Below are 9,982 nucleotides of genomic sequence, written 5' to 3'. Positions count from 1 at the left end.
GAGGTGGGAAATGGGACGGGGGGAGGGGTTCAAAAGGGGAGGAAATGGAATCCTTACTTTGGAGGTGAGAGGGAGTTCTACTGATGAATGCTCCAATGAGTAAAGAAGATAAGGACCTTACACTAGATGAGGCCTGAAAGTCTACATGTCCTAGGGGAAGGGGTGAGGGGGAGGAAGTTGGAATCCTTGGGGATAACTGGGACCCGGAGAAGTGGGAGAACATGGACCCAGGAAAAAGTTTTCCAGTCAAATGTAGGGGAAAGATGGTCAACAAGGGAGAATATAGATCAGTGGGGGGGAAGGGGGGGAGGGGGCAAGAGGGAGGAAAAGATGCCCTACCATGGGGATATACATTGCAAACAATTGACTTTGTTCTGAGAGTGAGGTACAATGGAAAAGGGGAATCCATGAGGTAAGCCCTGTTGACTGGGAAAAAAACACAGTTCTATTAAATAGTCAAAATCACTCTTTAATCAAGAGAACAAGGGGTTCAATGCAATAGTAGGCCTCAGCACAGAGCTATGCGCCATATATGACGGCACAGTCCAAGGATTGAACTCTGGCCACTCAGGACACTGACCCCTGGGTGTAGCACCAAGCTCTATGACCAACTCTGAGGAGCCATTAAAGTTGGGGAGCTTAAATACTTTACTAGGTGAAACCTGGGGGCTTAGTATGAGAGGGACTGTTGATTGACTTTACAATGGTAAGAAAGGAAAATGAGGAGTTCCAGACAGGAATAATGGTGAGGGGCTGATGCTTTATAATGGATACAGAAGGGAAAGACCCAGCCCAGGCCTGGGCCACCATAGGACTTTAGCCTAGGGGGAGAAGCCATTTGGACAAAAGAGATACTTAACATCTGATGGGATTAGATATTCCACCCCAAACTACCATGAGGTCTATTGTTTGCCCGAGACCAGTGAAATAAGACTTTCCCTCAAGGAGGAACTCTCATGTGACAAGGTCAAAACCAGGGGTTTCTACCTCCAAACTAAAAAAAAAACTAAGGATCACCAAATTCCTCCAAGCTACAAGTGTGGTGGGGATCTCTAGTTTGCACATTGACAGCCCTTTATTGAGAAGCACACACCTAGATAAAGGGCAGAGCCTAAAATGGTTACCTTGGAGGCTTTGATTTTATGAAGAATACAGATAAAAGAAAGTGACCAGATGATAAGAGACATGAGTCCAAGAATGAGGGTCTAGAGTAAAAAGAGAAAATGTATAATGAAGAGGGTGAAAAAAAATTATTATTTTGAAAAGCATATAAAAATGTTTTTCTTTTAAAAAAATCTAATGAATAGGACTAGTTGAAGGGGAGAAGAAGAGGGGAAATCTACCAAAAGGAAAAAATAAGAAGAAATATATAACCAGAAAAAAATCAGGAAAGAGGAACTAATAAAACCTGGCATGAGCACTGTACCCCAGAAACCCAGACCAACTATTATCAGGGAAACTCCTTTGCTTTGCATCCTTGTGACTCTTAACCTAGAAACACCCAAGGACCCCACCTAGGGTCCTGAGATGTTTACCCTCTTTTGTCCTCTAGATTTAAGATGGACAAAGAGATGAATCTTTATGCCTCCAGGCAGACCCCAGTCAGATGACCACCTCACCCCACCAAATGCCTGAGGGACTATCACTCACTCTGGTCTCATCCACATCAGGACATAGCTTCTAAAAAGTATAAAATCCCCAGAACAGATGTCATCTGGGGGACAGCCTCTCCATCCATGCTGTCCCCATGGGGAACAGCCTTTCCTTTCATGCTGTCCTCCCAAAGAACTGTTCCCCATCTTTCTGTTCTACCTTGCTATCCTCCTGGCCACTCTCAACATTACTTTCTAAATTAATAAAGCTCTTTTTTGTTTTTAAGCTAAGTTTTGGAGTCTTGCATGCTTGCAAAAGGTATCCTTCCCAAACCCCAAGGGTATTCTTCCTACCCATAAAAAACCCAAATAGGAAAGGGATAGTAAGCAAGAAGAAGAAATTGGGTTGAGAAAAGAGAACCAATTGGAAAAAAAATTAAGGTATCTAAAGGAATATTATACTATGTTGTCTACATGGAATCTAGAAACCTCCAAACTTGTAGCCTTGTAAGATCTGATGAATCCCAAGTTTTAGGATTAGGTTATAATTTGGAGACCCCAAAGCTTGTCCTTGTTCCCATGAGAATCCACTCTGAGGGGAATCTCAGACTTGGCTAGACTCAGACTGAACAATAGACCCTAAGGTAAATGATCATTTCTGTTAGGTGGGGCTAAGCAAATGCTAAATTTCCTTGTAACTTAGAAGTTTTCCCTATTGTATCAGCCCTGTTCCCAAGAAGACCAACATCTGGGCAGGGGGCCATCCTTTTAGTATCCCTTGTAAGGTAGGCACCCTAGCCTTTGACTATGATTTCTTTCTCAAGCCTGTCAGCTAGTTTGGACTCTCCCATTTCCTTGTAGCCATGCTAATGTCAATCAATTATATTTCCCTGTCCCTCAGTTTCCCAAAAGGTATATAAGTTCCCCAAATTATTTTGTCCTTCATAGTATTCACCTGGTGCAGTGGCCCTCCCAGGGATAATGTCCCAGGATGTAGACCCTATAAAAGTTTTGGTGTCAGGCTCTGAATAAAAGGCCAAATATTGGACTTAACTCTTTCCTGATTAAAGATTTTGTTTTTCTGACTACTTTGGTAGTTCTGTGTTATTTCCATGTTAACAGTGTTTATATCAGAAGATAGGAAAATCATAATTTTAAATAATTTAGAGCAGATGGAAGAAAATATAAACTTAAGTCATATAACCTTAAATGTAAATGGATTAAATAATCCAACAAAATGAAAAAGTGGCATGGATAAGAAAACCCTATAATCTATTATAAGAAATGTATTTTTAAAAACACAAAATTAAACAGTATGCAAAAAAATTTTTTTTACTATGAATCAAGTGAATCTAAAAGCAGGAATTGCCAGTAAAATTTGACAAATCAAAAAACACAAAATAGAAAGGGATAAACAAGGAAACTATTACACTGAAAGAAACCATAGAACACAAATCATTATCAGTAATAAAGGCATATGCTCCAAATGGTTTAGCATTTACACTCATAAAGGAAATATCTGAGTTTCAAGAAGACATAGTAACAAAAAAGTGACAAGACTTTAATATTCCTCTCATCAGTTTTGGATAAGTCTCAAAAATTTATTGGGAATCTAGAGTTAAAAGGCGTGATGTCTTCTAAATGGAGCAGCAAAAGAATATACACATTTCTTTGTACCATATGAAAAATTTACAAAGATTTATACTAGGGCACAGAGATAGAGAACATTTTTTAAAAGTAGAAATAGTCAATAAATTCTTTACAGACCATACATAATACAATGGCAATAAAAATTGGTTTGGGTACCACAGAAGATGTAGATAAAAATGGAGACAGTAATGAAATTTTAAATGAGTTGACCAGAGAACAATTCATAGAAACAATAACTATTTTAAAGAAAATGATAATGATGAAACAATAAAATAAAATTTATGGGATGCATTGAAGCAGTCCTCAGTGGAAAAATCAGAACTTCAAAATCATATATAAAATTGAAAAATATTAATGAACAACATGAATTTAAAAAAATTAGAGAATTAAAAAAATAGCACAAAAGAAGACATGTTAAAAATCAGAGGGGAAATAGATATATTACCATGGAAATGACAAAATAAAAATAATGATACAAGTAAAAGCTGTTTTTTTAAAGACTAATAAAATTGATAAACCCTTAGCTAATCTGATTAAAAAGAAAACAGAAAATCAAAAAATTTTTTTTAAAAAAAGCAAATGAGTACAGTGAAATCACAGCAAAACCAGAATAAAAAGAATTAATCAGAACATATTAGGTATAGTTATATGCTAGCAAAAGTGAGAACACACAAGAAATTGAGGAATAATTTCAAAAAATAGAAGGACTTTTAAAAATATATAAAACAAATCTATCTAAAATTAAAAGCAGCATCATATGCAATAGGGATTCACTAGAACCTTTTCTAATATGGAATTGAAGCAAGAGTAGCCACTTTCCCCACTATTATTTGACATAGTTTTAGAAATGCTAGCAATATCAATAAAATAAATAAAGGAGTTAAAGGAATGTGAAATTTAGATTACTCCACCCTACTTAGATCTTACTTTATGGTAAAGATGAAATTGTAATCTCCTGATTGAACAATGAAGGTACTTAGTTCTTACTTTATAGTATAGCTTGAACTTTAAACTAAGTCTTTTTTAGATCTTAATACAAAAAGGTGTTAAGTAACTATAAAGGTTAAATTAATCACACAAAGTTTAAGTAGCTAACAAAAGGTGAACTTAACAAAGAAGTGTTAAGTAACTCAAAAGATATAATATAATCAAAGAAGATGAGAACCAAAAAATGGTCAGTCCTGGAGACAAAGCCTCTGATATGATTGGTAGATGTGAAAATTTAGAGGAGAGGACACAAGAGTAAAAGGTCTATATATTTCTTGTTACTTCCTCTCTCTGGTACCTTTGGTGGCGGAGAGGTGGCTGGTGGCAGCATGCTGGGCCTTTCGGTATCTTGGCATGGCTACAAGCTATTGTCTGGTTTGGTGGTGAGTTTCTGGCTGAGTTTTCCCTCCTTTACTTTCCAAATTTTATCCCCTTAGAAGCCTCTAATCTCCTTCAGAGACCTAGTGGCGGAGATCTTGAACTCCCTCTGGCACAGGCCAGGTGGGAGAAATTCTATACCCTCTTCCCTCTTCCTCCTTAAAATCCTTCCCTCTATATTAATTAAAATTACCATAAATTTCCAGACTGACTTGGGTTTTTTATTTGGGATTTTTCCCTGGAGACCAATTAATTTAGATTTTAGTCACAACCCTAAATTATCTTTACAGTCATAAAGATAGATTAAAGAAGAGATAAAACTATTCTTATTTGATGATGATGTGTATTACTTGGAAAACCCCAGGGAATCATCAAAGATATTAAATGATGCTATTAGTAGCTTTAGCAAAGTTATGGGCTACAAAATCCTCAAAACCTAACATTTCTATGTAATGGCAAAACACAAGCAATTTTAGAAAGTAAAATTCTATCCCAAATAACTACCAAATGCATAAAATACTGTGGATCTACCTCCAAAAGCACACAAAAGACTCTTACATATAATTACCTATCTAATATTTCTTAAATAATTAAAGAACAAGCTAAATAGCTAGAGATATTTTTAGTACTCATGACTAAACTATGCCAATAAAATAAAGATGACAATACTACCAAGATTAATTTTGCTATACCCAACAAACTGCCCAGAAGATATTTACAGAGTTTGATAGAATAATAAAATTCAAGAGATGATGAAAAGAAGGGCCAAGAGGATTCCAAATATGAAGATAGGATTAACTCTCCCTTTGTTTATTTTTAGCTAATCAAATCAAGAACTGAAAGCACCCCTACTTACCATTAAGTATGAGAGTTTGGGAGTCATTTACTAGAGTAAGCTCACACCTCCAAAGGTCACTGCCCCTCTACCCCTCTTGGGCAGAGCAAGGCAAATTGAAAGACTGCAATTGGTTTCTGTGAAGGAGGAGAGACAGGAAGAGATGAGGAAAAAGAAGCATAAAAGAAAAGACCGGCATTGTCTAGCATTCAGTCCCTTCCTGGTCTTTGTAGAGACTGGTTCTGAAGATTCCTTTGGAGATTTGGAGAAGGCTGCGTTGATAGAAACCTGACTGAAGACACCACTGGGGCTTCTGGCTAAGGATTACCGGGAAATCCACATGGAGACAGAGTCTTGGAGAAACCCCTGCCAGGCCTGAGCCAGACTTCACAGGAGAACGGTTAGTAGACTTGTTTGGAATCTGTCTCCTTATCTACATTTACAATTTTACTCTTCCCTTCTCTTTGTAAATAAATACTATTAAAAGTCATTTTGACTTAAGCTCTAATATTTTAAAATCAGTGACCATAATATCACTTTATAACTCTCATATTTAGCATAAGACCTAAACTTGAACCTTACACAAACCTTAAACTATATTATGAAGCAGCAGTCATTAAAGCCATCACAAAGAAGATTCAAAAATAATGGGACTCAATCAGTATTTGATAAAGTGGAAAACAATACATGAGGAAAACTGGAAAGCAGTTTGTAGAAATTATTACCAACACTTTATATCACTTTTTGTTATATTTAAAAGAATTGGGGTCATAAACTGTAAGAGTTAAAATGGTTGAGGTTGTAAACTGTGATAGATATAAGAGTGGATGAGTAAATTGTGACTGCAGAAAATATGTTTTCACTACAGTGTCTTGTTTTAAATCAATATATAAGGTGGTCGCCAGGGAAATATTCCCAATTATGAATATACCCAAGTCAACTGGGTTTTATAGAGAATTGAATTAATAATACAATGAGGAATTAAAGAAGAGAGAGAAAAAGGAAATAAGTATGAAGGGTCTTAAGTCAACATGACCTAGACCTGAGTCTTAAGAGAGAGAGATCAGTCAATCAGTCTTTTATCACTCACCACAAGGTCTGTCTAAGCAAGGATTCTAGTGATAGAGTCTCCTCAGAGAGAATTCCAGCCAGAGTTCTCCTCAAAGAGCCTTCCAGCCAGAGACTGTTTCAAAGGACCTCTCTCAAGAGCCTCCAGAGGGACAGAGTCCCCTCAGAGGAGCTCCAGCGAGACCTCCTTAGAGATTGTCCTCCAAGAGTTTCCCTTCTCCAGAGGCTCCTTAGAGATCTTCCTCAAAAGGATTCGTCCAAAAGGATTGCCTTCAAGAGATTCTGCTTTTTCTTATATAGGGGGTTTTCTCCTATGTCACCTCCCCTAAGTTCTTCCATCTACCAATCACAGTAGACATTTTCCAAAGGACAGCCCATTCTGAATTCACTGCTGGGTCGACTAATCCCTTTAGTAAGTTTGAATCAGAAAAAACTTCTGAATAAGTTTTCACCTCTTTGCTCCTGGCAAATTTGCAAGTTGCCTGACCTTTAATAGGTACTTAGCACCCCTTTGTATTACTTCTAAAAGTAGGCATGGCTTAAAGAACTTTTTGCCTCACTATAAGTATGGGCCCACGTACTTTCATTGTTCAGCAAGGAGTTTTCTTCCCTAAAGCAGTCCTAAGTAGGGGTGGAGTAGAGGTCCTCCCATTTCTGATCAAAGTAGAGTTCTCACTGTCCAAATGGGGAATGTTCCCAGTAGGGAATTGTTCCAATTGAGAATTCCTCAATGGGGAAAATTTTAACATTCACAAGTCTGAGAAATTTCAAGATTTACAATCCCCCCTCATGATCATTGGGAGACTAGTCTCCCCATTGATCATTTAACACAATCATTTTGTAATCCTAAATGCACTTCTAACTATAGATATACACAATATTCAGTTTTCTAAGAGGAATTAGACTAGTGAGGGAGGAAATAGAAAAGAAAAGAAAGCAATACCAATGTTTTGCTAGGCACATTGACAGAAAGCCAAATTACATTTTCACAATACATTCTGAGTGGAGATGTGATCATAGTATTAAACTAGATCATGTACCTCTCATCACTATGGACAAACTATTCTTAACTAAGATGAGACAGAAGGAATTACAACAGATAGAAGTAGGAAACATCAGATTTCTCTGATAAATTTGGGTTTGGTATTATAAAATTTAAATTAACATCCAATAACTCCAATTATATTTTATAAGATTTATTAATAATCACTTGAAGTAGAAGAAATAAAAGAACAAAATACAAAACTTAAGTATGACCACATGAGTAAACTTCTCCTGCCTGGCTCTCACCCAACCACCACAGCCACATTCTCAGGAGCAGAGAGAGAGAGAGAGGGGGGAGCTATATATTCCCTACTTTAGTACTTAACATAGATATATAAATGGGATGCTGGGAGAGAGAATCCCTGGGGAGCAAAATTCTAATTACACAGTACCTAAGATATATAAACCATAAACATATATAAGACTAATGACCATTAATAGGATATGGATAAACAGCTCTCCAAAGAATTGAAAGTATTCATAAGCATAGGAAAAATGCTGAAATCAACAATAGTAAGAGAAATGCAAATGAAAACAACTCTGAGTTTTTACATCAAACCATGAAAATTGGCAAAAATGACAAAAAACAGCAATAATATTGAAGGGATTATGGAAAGAAAGACACCATATATTGTTGATGAAGCTAGAAAATGATACAACTACTTTGGAAAGCAGTATGGAATTATTCAGATAAAGTAACTAAACTGTCCATACCCTTTGAACCAGATACTCTATTATTGAGTTAATACTCCAAGGAAGCCATTGATAAGAAAATGGTCTTCATATACTCCAAAATATTTGTAGCAGTGCTTTTTTGTGTTAGCTAAGGTTTGGAAACAAAACTAGATATCTAACAACTAGGGGAATGACTAAACAAATTGTTACATGAATGTAATGGAATACTACTGGAGTAAGAACTGATTTGTTGTTCAGTTGTTTCAGTCACACTTGTCTTGACCCCATTTGGAGTTTTCTTGGCAAAGATATTGGAGTGGTTTGCCATTTCCTTCTCCAGCTCATTTTACTGGTAAGGAACTGATTCAAACAAGGCTGATTAGCTTTTCAAGTTTGCATAGCTTATAGGAATGTAAGGCCAGATTTGAACTCCAGAAGATGAATTCAGGCATGGGACTCTACACTATACCACCTAGCACAGTGATAAGTACCAAGAAGCACAAAAAGATGTATATGAGCTATTGTAGAGTGAAATAAGTAGAACTAAGAAAAGAATATACACAGTAACTACAATGATGTAAATTTAAAGAACAATGATACACCATATTGTGAGTTTTAAAATTATGATTCTATAAGTATTATATTTTAAAAGTTTTATTAATAATAACTAGGGCAAAAGAACTGCCTGAATTCAACCTGGTCACAGGTCCAAAAAGAGAGAGGGAGGAGTTACAGCCACTTAAATACAATCACACAAAATGCGGGGACGCTGGAAAAGGGAATTTTGGGAAATACTAAGGGACTTCTGGGGGATAAAGTCCGAAAGCTCAAAATCTCCATTTACACACACACACATATGTGTGTGTGTGCAACAAAATTATAAAAATCAAGTGGGACTTAAATGAAGAGATCTGAAAAGATACTTCTGTTCTTGTACAATCCCAGGGGATCTTGGCTATCCCAATCTAACAATGGTCAATGCCTGTCTTTCTGGGTTTCCAAGATGTCTGGATTTCTGACTACCTTGGAATGTCCAGCCATCAGAGACTCCTATGCTCTGATACAAAGCCTGGTGGTTACACATTTCTCTGGTTGATCTTTAGATATGTTGGTTTTGGCTTTGCTGGTGGCCTCCTTTCTGATTACCTGTAGACTTTTGGCTAACTTTTTTGCAGGTCTTGGGTATATGAAATAACTTATTTTAGTGCCTCATTGTATTTCTTATTTGTATTGGTATTTGTTTCAGGTTTTTGCTGTAGTAAATATTTGGAAGCTTGGATGATCTACTATCTTGGGCAGTCATATGTTCACTCACTCCACATGTAAAGGGGAATTGGCTATCTTAAGAGCACACATAGCTTGCTCTGCCTACTGCCAAATTATGTGGGGAGGCTTGGTGGTCTGTTCCTGTAAGTGCCTGATGAGATGAAAAAAGGGGCCCCAGCTTTCTCCTTTAGAGAAGGTGCAGTTCCACGACTATTTCCAGACTCCAAAAGTCCATTTCTTCATCATGACGTTAGAATGACTGCTAATCAAGAACTAGGTGTGGAATTTAAACAACACGGACCAAAATGACTCTTTTTTTCTTTCCAGACTGCATTTGATTGAGGAGGCAAGCACTACTATGAGCCTCTAATGAGGCAGAAAGAAGTAGTGTTTGTGGCCCCAGGCTGATAAGAAGCCATGACCAAAGGATTCTACTCTTGCTTCTGTTATGTCTATTCTTTCTTGCCTTTGATGAAAAATTATTAGA

The sequence above is a fragment of the Monodelphis domestica genome, chromosome 5, assembly GCF_027887165.1.
Source record: "Monodelphis domestica isolate mMonDom1 chromosome 5, mMonDom1.pri, whole genome shotgun sequence".
NCBI lineage: Eukaryota > Metazoa > Chordata > Mammalia > Didelphimorphia > Didelphidae > Monodelphis > Monodelphis domestica.
This window is presented reverse-complemented; position numbering follows the sequence as displayed.